The sequence below is a fragment of the Saccostrea echinata genome, unplaced genomic scaffold (assembly GCF_033153115.1).
Source record: "Saccostrea echinata isolate AGI-Se365-2 ecotype Australia unplaced genomic scaffold, CSIRO_AGI_Sech_v1 ptg000052l, whole genome shotgun sequence".
NCBI classification, from domain to species: domain Eukaryota; kingdom Metazoa; phylum Mollusca; class Bivalvia; order Ostreida; family Ostreidae; genus Saccostrea; species Saccostrea echinata.
In genome coordinates, this window is record NW_026889801.1 from 7,074,201 (window position 1) to 7,087,176 (window position 12,976).

The 12,976-nt window shown below is 33.4% G+C and overlaps 1 pseudogene; it reads left to right on the forward strand.

Moving 5' to 3' along the window:
* Positions 1–7,630: 7,630 nt before the first annotated feature.
* The window catches only part of LOC133203935 (G2/M phase-specific E3 ubiquitin-protein ligase-like), a 40,675-nt pseudogene continuing 35,329 nt past the window's right edge, over positions 7,631–12,976 (forward strand).

The window sequence follows — 12,976 nt, forward strand, 5'->3', positions numbered from 1 at the left end:
AATTTTCATAGATCATAGAATTTTCGCATACTTCTACCTTTACAAATTCCTTGCAGGTAAGATATTTTGGAGAAAAATATTCGAATATTTGTCGATTTTTTTCCTGACTGCCCCCTTCCCAACTTTGAAAAACGATACTACGTGCCTGGATACACATGCCAAAGACCTGCCTAATATCTTTAGGCCTGTAGGGAAAAAACCGGAAAACAAAGTTGGTCAGACTATCGGCATTTGAAGCACGTCGTATATTGTTGTTTGTTTTGAACATATTTTATTGACAATCAAAAGGATGAAAAACAAGCTCTATCAACTTACTAGTTCCTCTCCTTAATATAACTCATAATAATAATTGCCAGGCAAAAATTATCAAAAACTTAAACAATAGAATAGTTACATATATTAACAAGCTATTTAAACCTACAGGATTCATTTATGAACTTGTGAACAGCAGCAAAAATGCCAGTGTTTAACTCTAATGATAAATTTTCATTGCCCCAGAGAAGTAGGTGTACATCTCTGATATCTAAATGAAGTCGAAAAAGTTCTAAATCAAGTTCCAAATGCTTTTCATTGTCTTAAATTAATTATGATGTTTATTATATTATCAATACAAGTTTTAATTCAAAGTCACATATTCATGCATGTAAAATCGATCAAGGTAATTTTTCTGCCCTACGACGTTACGTTACAGAAAATGACGTTCTACTAGCATTTTTCTTTTAAAACACCATCTTACTTTAAACTCTCTTTTTCAAAAAATATAAAAAAAAATATAATCGATATCGAAAAAAGATAAAGGCAAAGCAAAGCTAAAGGTCTTCACTATCAATTGACAAAAACCCGTTAATATTTTTTAGACAGGGCCATTCTTGATGGTTCGTGGCTCTTGTTCTTTAATCAATGCAACTGTGTCCAGGCCCTTTTAATAATTTGAAGATACTCAAGGAAGAATATTTTGCCTCAAATATATCGATATTTTCCAATTTATTGTCAAATAATCATTGTGTAGTGAAAGGAATTTTGACATATTTAAGTAAAATTATTTTCTTTAGATTACAGTCCGAAGTGAATCAAGCATTCTGAGAATATTGCATTAGAAATACTAGTCCCCTACCGGTAAGTGTAATCTGGTTCCGATTAAAAAATGAAAATGGCGGCGGCAAAATGCCGTAATTCTGTATATAAAATCATTGAAACAGAACATAATGCAAACTTGATCTTTAATTCATCAAAATAGACTCACATAACAAAAATCAGCTCAATCTATCTATGATTTAGAAAAAAATAGCAGAAAACACAGACACAAAAACGCATTTTGAGAGAATTGCATTAGCAATACTAGTGCGCTACCAGCAAGTGTAATCTGTTTCCCGTGAAAAATTGAAAATGCCATAATTCCGTCAAAAATCAATGAAGAGGAACGAAATGCAAACTTGATCTATAACTCATTAAGGTACAGTCACATACCAAAAATCAGCTCAATATCTGCAAGCGTTTAGAAAAAAATTGTGAAAAACCCTGAGAAATTGAAAAGGTTGTAATCCCGTCAAAAATCATTGAAGCGGAACAAAATGCAAACTTGATCTGTAACTCATCAAGATACACCCACATACCAAAAATCAGCTAAATATCTGCAAGCGTTTAGAAAAAATGTGCGGAAAACGAAGTGGGACAGACTGACAGACAGACAGAGGGAAGACAGAAGAACAGCTAGACAGACAGAAGACAGCTAGACGGACAGACTCAGAGGAAACCTATAGTCCCTTCCGGTTTCACCGGTAGGGGACTAATTAAAAAGGCCGAAGGAAATTCCTTCAAAATGATTAAAGTGGAACGAAATCCAAACTTGATCTGTAACACATCAAGATACACTCACATATAAAAAAAAAATCAGTTCAATACCTGCAAGCGTTTAAAAAAGGTGCAGAAAACCGTTAAAAATTGAAAAGGCCGTATTTCCTTAACTTAAAAATTCCAAGGAACTTTTAGAAAATTTGAAATCACAAGATTTTACCAAAATCAACAGCTTAAAAACTTACGACTTTTCAACTTTATACACAACCATTCCTCACGATAAATTAAAATCCAAGCTTTTTGATATCATTGACAGCTGGGTTTTTTTCCAATAAAAATGGAACTCGTAAATTTACTTACCTTGTCATTGGTCATTTGCAAAATTTTTTTGTTAAAAAACATTCCCTAAAAAATTATTGAAGCAGAACGCAATCCAAAGTTGAACTTAACTCATCAAGGTACACTTATATACCAAAAATCAGCTCAATATCTGCATTTAGAAAAAAGGTGTGGAAAACCAAGTGGGACAGACTGACAGACAGATGGAGGGACAGCTAGACGGACAGCTAGACGGGCGGACAGACGAGGAGGAAACCTATAGTCCCCTCCGGTTTCACCGGTAGGGGACTAATTAAGTGAAATATGGAGATAACGAACAGTATACAAGCTCGTAAGTCCATTTAAACAATACAAATCAGGACCAGAGCAAACACGGACTTCTAAAACATCAGAGGTGGGATCAGATGCCATGGAGAAGTGATCATCCACTGCCGACCGGTCACACCCGCCGTGTGCTTCTTGTCATGTTCGGGTTTAACGGAAAAAAATCCGTAGTTAACTCAGTGTGTAAATAATGGCCTAACATAAGTATGAAAAACATCTGTCAGCATTTGACTTAGTGATAGAATGTATTTGCTGACACGGTAATTTTATCGACCATAGAACTTGTAAATAATGAATTTAAACGAGACTTGATATTCTTGTTTCATAAACTTGTTTGTCGATAGCTTACCTCGTTTTAGAAATTGTTTGCACGTAGGCCTAGGGGAAATGCTATTGCGCATCAAATCTACTGCGAGACATAAACTCCATATGCAGGTGATGAGGGTATATGCTACATAAGTAAGGGAAGTTGACTATTGAAGAGTTCAAATCATTACGTTTATCATAAAGCTTTGTTGTTAGGTTACTCTTTCTAGTGAAATATCCAAATATGAAACAGATGCGTCATACTCTGTGGTATCTTCTACCATGTGGTATACTTTTACCATTACTCTGTGATATCTTAAACCATTTAACTGAGTGCAGAAGTGAAATGCAGCATGAAAATGAACACACTGAAAACATCACTATTAACCTAAAACAAGTAAAAGATATGAAAATAAACTGATGAACATATGCAAAAATTGAACTATCTTTTTTATGGGACGCTTCTGCTATTTAAAACGGTGATAAAGAAATGAATAAACGAATATAGATTGAACATTAATTATTAACATATGTTTTCCCCATAATGTCAAGATTGATGATAAATATTTCCATACTATTCTAATAGTCAATCATCAGTTCATATTTTAAATCATGATGCTGCTGAGGAAGAGAGCATTTAAAAGGAGAGTATTCCTTATTACTTTGATTTGTGTAGTGTTTTTTGGAATCAAGCAGATGATAGGTACAATTAGCAAATTATTTATCTAAGTTTAAGCATTTTATTTTCGTTTAATATATAAAATAAACGCACTGTTGCAACCTTTGCACTGAATGATTGCACGGAATTAAGTATTCATCTAGCATCTTATAATTTCAAAAATAAATAAATAAAACAAATGAGACGTTTGTATGTAACGAGTTATGTAAGACATTTACAGATTTTGGAGATCCACTTACTAGTATTTGAAAGACCAGTGTACAAAAAATATTTCTAACGATACTTTTCTGCATTATTAATTGTATTCTTGGGAAAGAGCACATTCAAGATTGTGAATTCTTTGTAAAATTGCATGTGTTAGAGATTGATTGATACTAAATCCTGTGGCCTAGAGTTAATTTCCATTAATGAAGTAGATTACTATTTATTCCTTCCATACGAAATATGAGGTAAATAATACTTCGCATTTTTGACTAAATAGTTTTCTTTAAAAAAAAATTCGGCATTTCTTTTTTCTGGAAATGATATCGTTTATGTGTTTCATATAAGACAATTTCAAACTAAGCAAATTGTACATATTGTATTTTTAAAAATAATTTCAAATCCACTTAGGGTTGTATAAATATCTTCTCTTTATCAATGCTTTTGCAATATCTTGCAGCCTCTAGCAATGAGAAAAATGACCTGAAGAAGTATTTGTTGTAAACTATTTAAATTGTTCCTGAAAAAAATGTATTTTGTTTGTAATAAAGACGATGACAAATTCACATACTGAAAACATTTGGTTTGGTATATACATTTGTGTTATTCTATTACCCAAAATTCAAAAAACAACACTGACTATGTATCGAAATCTAACTTCGGCTTAAAATTAAAACTTCGAATTCAGAATTCTCACTTTTTTACATAAAAAGAGATATTGTAAGATTTCACCAAACCTTAAGCTTTGTCACACATATCATTTATCATGTGGTTTCGTTTTCATCAATTTATTTTTTCCTCCAAATGGATTCCCTTAATTTCAAGTTTCAAGAGAAAAGGTACTATATGGCACAAGCATGTTTTCCCTAGACAACGCTAGACAAAATTTTTTATGCCATCTCAACAATATATTGTATGAAGAATAACTCGTACAGTTTCGTAGCACAATTTTTTGTCATAGACAAAAATTCCTGAGATGTTCTGACATCTCCGCAACTAATGAAGTGCTCTGTAGAGCTTCTCTTAAGCGTCAAAGAAGGGAACATCAAATTAAAATAGAACTCCACGTTTGTCAAAATCCAAAATTTTGATTCAAGATATGATCTTTTGGGAGATTTGGTTTTAAAATCATCTCTCTTTTACAGAACTTAGCGAGTTCCACAGAGGCGAAGTAACAATCACAAAAATGAATTTGTCGATTCGAAACATGTCTGACTTTTTCATAGAACAAATTCCTAACATTCAAAACAGCTACAGAAATATATCTTATAAAATCTTGGTAAGTACAGGTTTGTTATCAGAATTTAGTTATTACGCATAAATATTGGTTGTTTAGACTGGTCTGGCCATGCATATTGGTGATGCTGTGACAATTTATCCCATGTTTACCCCTTTATCCCGTGGATATGACTCATAAGATAATTTTTTTCATAATCCACAGTTGTGACGTCACAATGGTTTTTGCGTTAGCGCGATGAAGTAAAATAAAGTGGAGTCCTATATAAAACAGTGTAAAACATTGGTTGTGAAGTATTAAACATGGGATAAAAAGAATCTCCCATGATCTGTAGTTGGATATGACTTTTATCCAACTCGTTGTGTGTTTTTATCCCCTCGCCAAGGCTCGGGGATAAAAAAAACACACAACTCGTTGGATAAAAATCATATCCAACTACAAATCATGGGAGATCCTATATTTATTTTTTTTAACCTCAACGGTATAAATTGAGTGCGTTGAACACATCGACAACTTATGACGTCACTGTGAAATAACGTCGATCATCATGACATTACATCAATTTATAGACATATGACTTACCCTTTATTCATACAGTGATATAAACGGATTGCTAAATTGGTCAAGGAATGAATTTAATAGCTACCCAATATCTACGGTATAAAGTATGTGATCTTGCGGTTTCATAAATACTGGATTTTTATTAAATTAATTATTTTTTATTTATTGTTTGATTTTTTTTTTTTATCTTTTGAGAGATGTTATTTGGTTTTGTTCATTTTAAGCTATTCCGACCATTATAATATAATAGGATGAAACATGAGGATAACGAACAGCAATCAAGCCCAAACGTCCGTTGAAACAATAGAAATTTGGAGCAAAGCACCTCTAAAGGTGGGAGCAGGTGCCATGGAGGAGTAAGGACCCCCTGTAGACCGAATATATCTATCAAAAGGTATATTTTATATGTACAGTGTATATATCCACAAACAATGCTACAGAGTTTGAAATTAAGGTTATTTCTGACAATGACTTTTCGTTTGACCACATCTTGGGCACTTATAATCTAAATATGAATTTTCATTACGATATGACGTGTACTACTGTATGTCATTGACTGACGTTATCTTTCTTTTCTTTGTATTTTTTCTTCAAAATATCAATACATACACGCTCGTTTCTTCTATAACTTCTCATACTGATAAATTAGGTTTTCAAATCGTAAAAAAAATAATAATTGATAATGAGTTGTAAAAAGCGTGGTATATTTAATAGATCGTCAGGCTTAAAAGCTTTACAGCTGTTTGCATAAAGAACAAATTGGGGCATAATTTATAGCAATAATCTATCATTGGCAAGGGTTAAAACAAGTTCATTGGGATGAAATTTAAGCATATAACAAATTGATCACAGGAAATTGTTTGATTTTTCTATTAAACAGAACCAACATTGAATTGCATATTCTTGTATCTATCTAAAACAAATGTGAACAAATCTTTATCAGAAATGAAAGGTTTTTCAAATAGTTAAAAATGATGTTAAGAAAACTTTTTCAAACCTTCTTCTGTCCGTCTTTGCGATAAAATCGACTTATTCGATCCTTATATTTTCTCTGGAATGTTTAGGAGAAACCTTACTATAAAACTGGCAAAAAATGCCTTATGTTTCTTTAACTAAGATATGAAAAACCTAGGCCCAATCATCACATGATACATTTCATTGGTAGCATTTAACACACTTTAAATTATCAATTATTGGTCACAAAAAATTAATTAAATTAATTTTTTTTTTAATCAGAAAAAAATAAATTCAAAACTAAGATTTTCAGATACATTCGAATAAAAAAGCATATATACAGACAAAAGTTAGTGTGTTGAATTATTTAATTTTCAGGTACCTCAACAAAAACTGGACAAATTATACCTTATAAAACGATTACATAAATATAGAGAATCATGCAGAGGAAGAGAATTCTATTTTGGAAAAGAGCCACAGTATGCCATGAATTCCCATTTTAAAATGAGTTCGTCTTATCACATCTTATACTGCAGTGTAGAAAAAGCTGGCTCGACTTTCTGGAAGAGAGTGCTTCAGATGTTGGATTCAACAAATATAGTTAGCCCATTTGAAATCATGCCATTGCATGTCAACGATAGAGAACAGCCTTTTTATGAAAACAGAGTTTACAATATGTTGGCTGTATTAAAAACAAATTTTGTGTTCATGTTTGCAAGAAATCCTTTCAGTAGACTTCTATCCGGATATTTAGACAAGGTATACACAGCAAACCCTTATTACTGGAACCTTTTTGGAGAGCAAATAAGACTTCACAAAGGAGATTCTACGTCTTGCCATAGCAACATCACTTTCCAAGAGATGGTGGAGTACGTAATCAATGCGGAAGGGCGTTTCATAAGGAAAAGTATGGTGTCCGGATAGGGCCATTTGCAAAAGCTCAACAGCGCGTTCAGAAAAACACGCCGTCGCGCTAACACACAACACGCTGTCACGCTAACACAATTTCGCACAACACGATGTCACGCTAACACACAGCGCGCTGTCACGCTAACACAAGTTCGCACAACACGCCGTCGCGCTAACACACAACGCGCTGTCACGCTAACACAAGTTCGCACAACACGCCGTCGCGCTAATACGCTTTCAAGCAACACGCCGTCGCGCTAACACACAACTCGCCGTCGGAAATAATCTTCACGGAAATAATTGTCTGCGCATGATCTAAAAAAAAAATGGACGAAATCCTAAGAGAGGTTGCTCTTTTACATTGTAAAGAGTTGTTTGAGGAACATAAGGTAGATTAATTGTAATAATTTGTACATTGAAAAGGATGGAACTATACTGTTTTAATTTTTTTAAAGTTTAAAAAATCAAGTAACATTAATATACGCGGGTCCATAACTTCTTTTGAAAAGGGGTGCACCAAGCAAATTTTTTATATGGACGCGTATTTTTTATCCTTTAGAAAAGGTAACTCGGAAACTTTCATATTAATCAATTCATATAATATGGCTTTTTAAGTCGATATGAGACAGTTTTTCATATTTCTCATACGCACTTGGGGATCGGTAAGGATTTATCAGTACCTTCTCAGGGGCCAAAAATTGGCCCCGCCGGATCCTATTTCAAAAAAGCATGGTTCAAGTTCTAATGTTTTTTTCCCCATTATTAAGGTCTTCCGTTTCCAACGGAAGACCTTCTACTGATTGTGATGATTAAGATTATTCTTTTTTTTTTTTCCTAGACGCCAACTTTGACGCTTCATATCTTCCTCATTTTTAAACAGATTTTGTTCAAATTTTCAGAGCTTTTAGACTTTACAAAACACTGTCAGAATACCATAATACAATTTGGAAATTACCTTCTGTTCACGAGTTATTCCCCTTTGATTGAATTTTGCATGCCTCCGATTTCCAGACAAAGGATCAGAAATGGTTATAATTGGAGCACAAAACCTTTTGAAATTGAAAAGAGGAAGCATTGAAGTTGTGCACATCGGTTTTTGTTTTTTGATTTTTGCATTAAAAATGGCGCTAGAGAGGGGTCAAAAGTTAGAACGCGGAAAACAGCAAAAAATTTGACATATTTTCCTTTATATCTTGAAAACTAGAAATATTTTGTTAAGACATGTAGGACAAAAGTTGTGCATAATTGCAAGGGCTTTCATATTATACTATTTAAAAGGGGCTGGCCCCTATGATTAGGGATCTTGGGCCCTTAAAAGTTTTTGCTTTATAACTCAAAAACGGTAAATATTTCGATCTGGATCCTGGGAACAAAATTGTTCTTTTACACCTTTTTGATCTAATGAAAATGTTGTTTTGTTCGAGTATACCATGGGTATTGCGTAATACGTATTAGAAAGCAGGCCAGGTAAACAGGTAACGTTTTTCATTCGGCAAGGAAATCAGGCCTCTTCATGTGTATAACTTAAACAGACTTGCTTTCAATAATATACCCTGCGGTATTTAATGTTAATTTTCTTTTTAATAAGGTTTAAAACGTGGTTTATGGTTTACTATTAAATTATTTATTACAACTAGTCTTTCTTTTCTTCTTTTTTTTAAATTAGATTAATAGTGTTCAAAAGCGGAGAATATTAAATCTATCTTTCTACGTTTATTATTACAACAAACTTTGTAAGTGATTTTAAACTGTATGCATTGAATAATTCACGATCATTAGCTGTATGCATATTACGGTCTCCATGTTCAGCTCGATGTTTAGTTATGTAACCCAACGCGCGAATCCCACGCTGTTGATCGAGGTCACCAGTGTACTAGCCACCTGTGGCCATAAACAAAGCTAGTATTTGTGATCGCGTATAATGTCAATTTTGTACAAAGAGGTATTAATTAATGGAAAGTTATGTTTTTAATTATATCGAATCAGTAAGATTACTTTACCAATCTTTTATAATCTTAATTCCAAACACTGGTGCATAAAAATCATTTTGAATTTTAATCGCTGTTTTTGTCTGTTCACGCAATAATACAATTAAAAAAAAGTATTGCTCTATCCCGTGTTGTTGTATTTTAATTCATCTGCAATTGTAATTGAATGGGGGCTTCGGTAAATAATTGTAATTACTACGCATGCTACGCACATATTATTTTTACCATCACTCTTGTGAATGTCCATTTATTATTTATAGAATTAAATAAACATTAATATAAATAAAAATTCCTTCAAATATACATGTACTATAATTCAAGTCTTTGTAATATAGCAAACAGTTTCATCCATCTCTGCCGCTTTGTGTCTTTAAGTGTTGTAGTCCAGTCCTCGTTTACATACACGTGGCCACAGAGAGCCGCAGGCACCTCGATGTTGAAATACATTGTTGCTCTACACCGCACAAACAACTAACGTGTACATGCAGTGTAGTAATTGGCAAAGATTGTTTGAAAAATATAAACTCGCATGTGTTCGCTACGAAGCATTCATTTTAAAATTTTATTTACATGTAGATACCTTATAAGAACAAAATAAAGTAAATGTATAACACCTAGAACAATGTTTAAAAATTAAAATACAAATATCGTGTGCTCGGAAGGGAAGATGGCTTGAAAGTGTGTGTCTGTGAATGCTTAGATCTAGCAACACACTTCATAAAAGTTAAGCATACTTGTGTCCAAATCCTTTAAAAGTGGGGGCAATCCCCAATCCTCGCACCCTTCCTTTTTGAATCTAAAAATATATACCATACTGAGAGTTGTATATAGAGCGGGAATGTTATTTTATTAGTCCTTAAAGGCACAACTTAAGAAATGACTTATAATTTTTTTTTAGATAAGATTGTTTCGCGATACAGCTGTGATAAATCTTAGGAACTTCTAAAGTTATAACTTAGGCATATCTTAAGATAACTTAGGAAACGTTTTTGAAACAGGCATGTCAAGCATTCAGTCAGATCTATTACGACGTCCATATTACCAGATAAGAGAATGAAATTTTGTTTTGTATATAAAGTGGTTATTAAAAATATGCATGTTACAAAAATGTATGTTGAAATCTTCAAAAGCTATCGAATTATTTGCATACGTGTACTCGTACATATGAACATTGATCAACACTGATCAAGTGTATACCGGGACCCGGGATAGTCTTATTATAGCTCTTGCTTTGTCAAATCATTACTTTCATACCCCTTGCATTTAAGAAAAACAATGTTATAAAAAAAATAATAATCTGACATATAACAAGTATACATGTAGCGTGTGCAATTTATTTGGCCAGGGGCATGTACACACGTGGTTCGAAACTGTAGGGGGCTACAAATGCGGCCATAACTAGTATATTTTTGAGGTGTTATAAAAAACAAATAATACTCACAAAAGCTTATAAAATTGCCGTTCTATCGATACCTTTTATGCCATGTTTCATCCACCAACAACGCCACGACATCGATGAGAAATACGTTTCTACACGGGCATTTTCTTTGAAAAGGATAGAAAGTTAATGAATTAAAATAATTAATTCTTTTAGTTAATGCATTATGTTTACCTCTTTATTTGTTGTATGCAATAAGTATAGACCTTACTAATAATGACTGTTTGGTTGTCACACCTGTGCATGTGTCGTGCGAGGTACAGCGGTAAGGTAAATTACCGAGAGTCGCGATGTGCGGGGTGATTCGGAATACCCTAAATGACTGTGGTCCATTGAATTTCTACTAGTTAATCAACCTGTCAAATCTAACATGGGCCCACATAATACGACTAAATTCGTTTCATGAATGAACTGGTTCTTAACAAATATATGTACAGTATACAATATCTTTTCTTTAGATCTGTTTGTTTATTATTTTCAACCACAATCTGCAGTACATGTATAGTTACACGAAATCCATGCACAACGGCGCTACACCTGTCAATCAAAATCACTCGATATTGTGAACTCAGTCTGGTGTTACGGCAGCATTTCCGAAGTGATTCAAAATATTCTATCGGCTAATTCTAATTTTTCGCGTTGAATAATAATATTTTTGAACAAAGTTGGAATTAAGGCTGGAGCTGCATGCTGTGAATTTATCACACCTGCAGTCTGCGGTCTTCCCTTCTTACATGTATATGAAGCATCTGTTGAGTAATGAATCAGAGAGCATAATATGCGGAACAAGTTTGATTGAGATTTTTACTTTTCCTTTAAGATAAAATGATTAATAACATAATTTATGCATCTCGTAGATGCATATAAATGTACATGTATAGCTTTTTAAAAACAAGAATCTGTAATTGAAAATGTGAAAGTGAAGAGTTTAGGTAATAGTTCTTAACCAAAATTTAATGACAGTTCATTCCTTCCTAGTCTCTATATAACTTTTAATTACGGCCGTGCCCTCTCCCCTTCAAAAGATGTCTAATACATGCTTTTAAATTCTGTTTATGTATCAAGAAATTTCCACAGGTACTTGTGGACAGGATCCCCCCCCCCCCAAATTCAACCCCAATGTTTGTTGGACATTTTTTTCCACAAATTATATTTATTACACTTATTCATCATGTGTACCATAGGAAAAAATCGAGTACAAGTACCTGTGGAAATTTCTATTTGCCCCCCCCCCCTTCCCAAAAAAAACTGAAATTGTTTTCTACGGGCTTGACAACAGGTACTTGTGGACAGACCCCCCCCCCCCCCGGATATTCAACCCCGGGGCTTGTTGGACATTTTTTCCACAAATTATATTTATTGCACTTACTCATCATGTGTACCATATGAAAAAATCGTGAAAACCCCAAAATAATCGTTCCACACAAATAATGCCTCACTATGTATAGTTAAAACATTAATTTTTCATATTTCTTGATGAAATTAACATTAATAAAATCAACACAAAATTAATACCATATTACATATCATTTGAATTTATCATAAAGCAGAAAATCTGTTCTGCGGGCTTCAAGGCCAGCTCAGGAACCTAAAGATGTCCTCATTTTCCAAGTCCAGTACAGAACGTAAATTAAATGAAATAAATCACACGATCACTGGGAAGAACTCAAAGAAAGAAGACTCTTGAGGAAAAGATATTTTGATTCGACTTATAGACTGAAATAAACCGATATTCTCTTTTTGCCACTCTTTCCTGGTGCCCTGGGACTCTGAATGTAGGATCAGTATTTTTCTCACAGGTCCGTTGTACGGATTGTAAGGGGGGAGGGGGGGCAGACCTTCTGAAAATAGTCTTTTGTTGTAGTTTTAATATGTAAATTTTGATTTAGTTGCTGCTTGCACCCTCCCCACTCTTTGTTTCTCTAGGGTCATACATAGGCGAATCCCAGCAAAAATGTAATGACCCCCCCCCCCTCCAACACACACTTTTTTTTTAAAATGTGTATTGCGATTATCATAGGACTTAAAATTGGAAAACATTTTCTGTATATCTCTACATCGAAAAATATAAAACAAATATTTTTTTTATATTTCCTTTTTAAAACAACATAGATAATTTTTTTTTTAAAATGTGTATTGCGATTATCATAGGACTTAAAATTGGAAAACATTTTCTGTATATCTCTACATCGAAAAATATAAAACAAATATTTTTTTTATATTTCCTTTTTAAAACAACATAGATA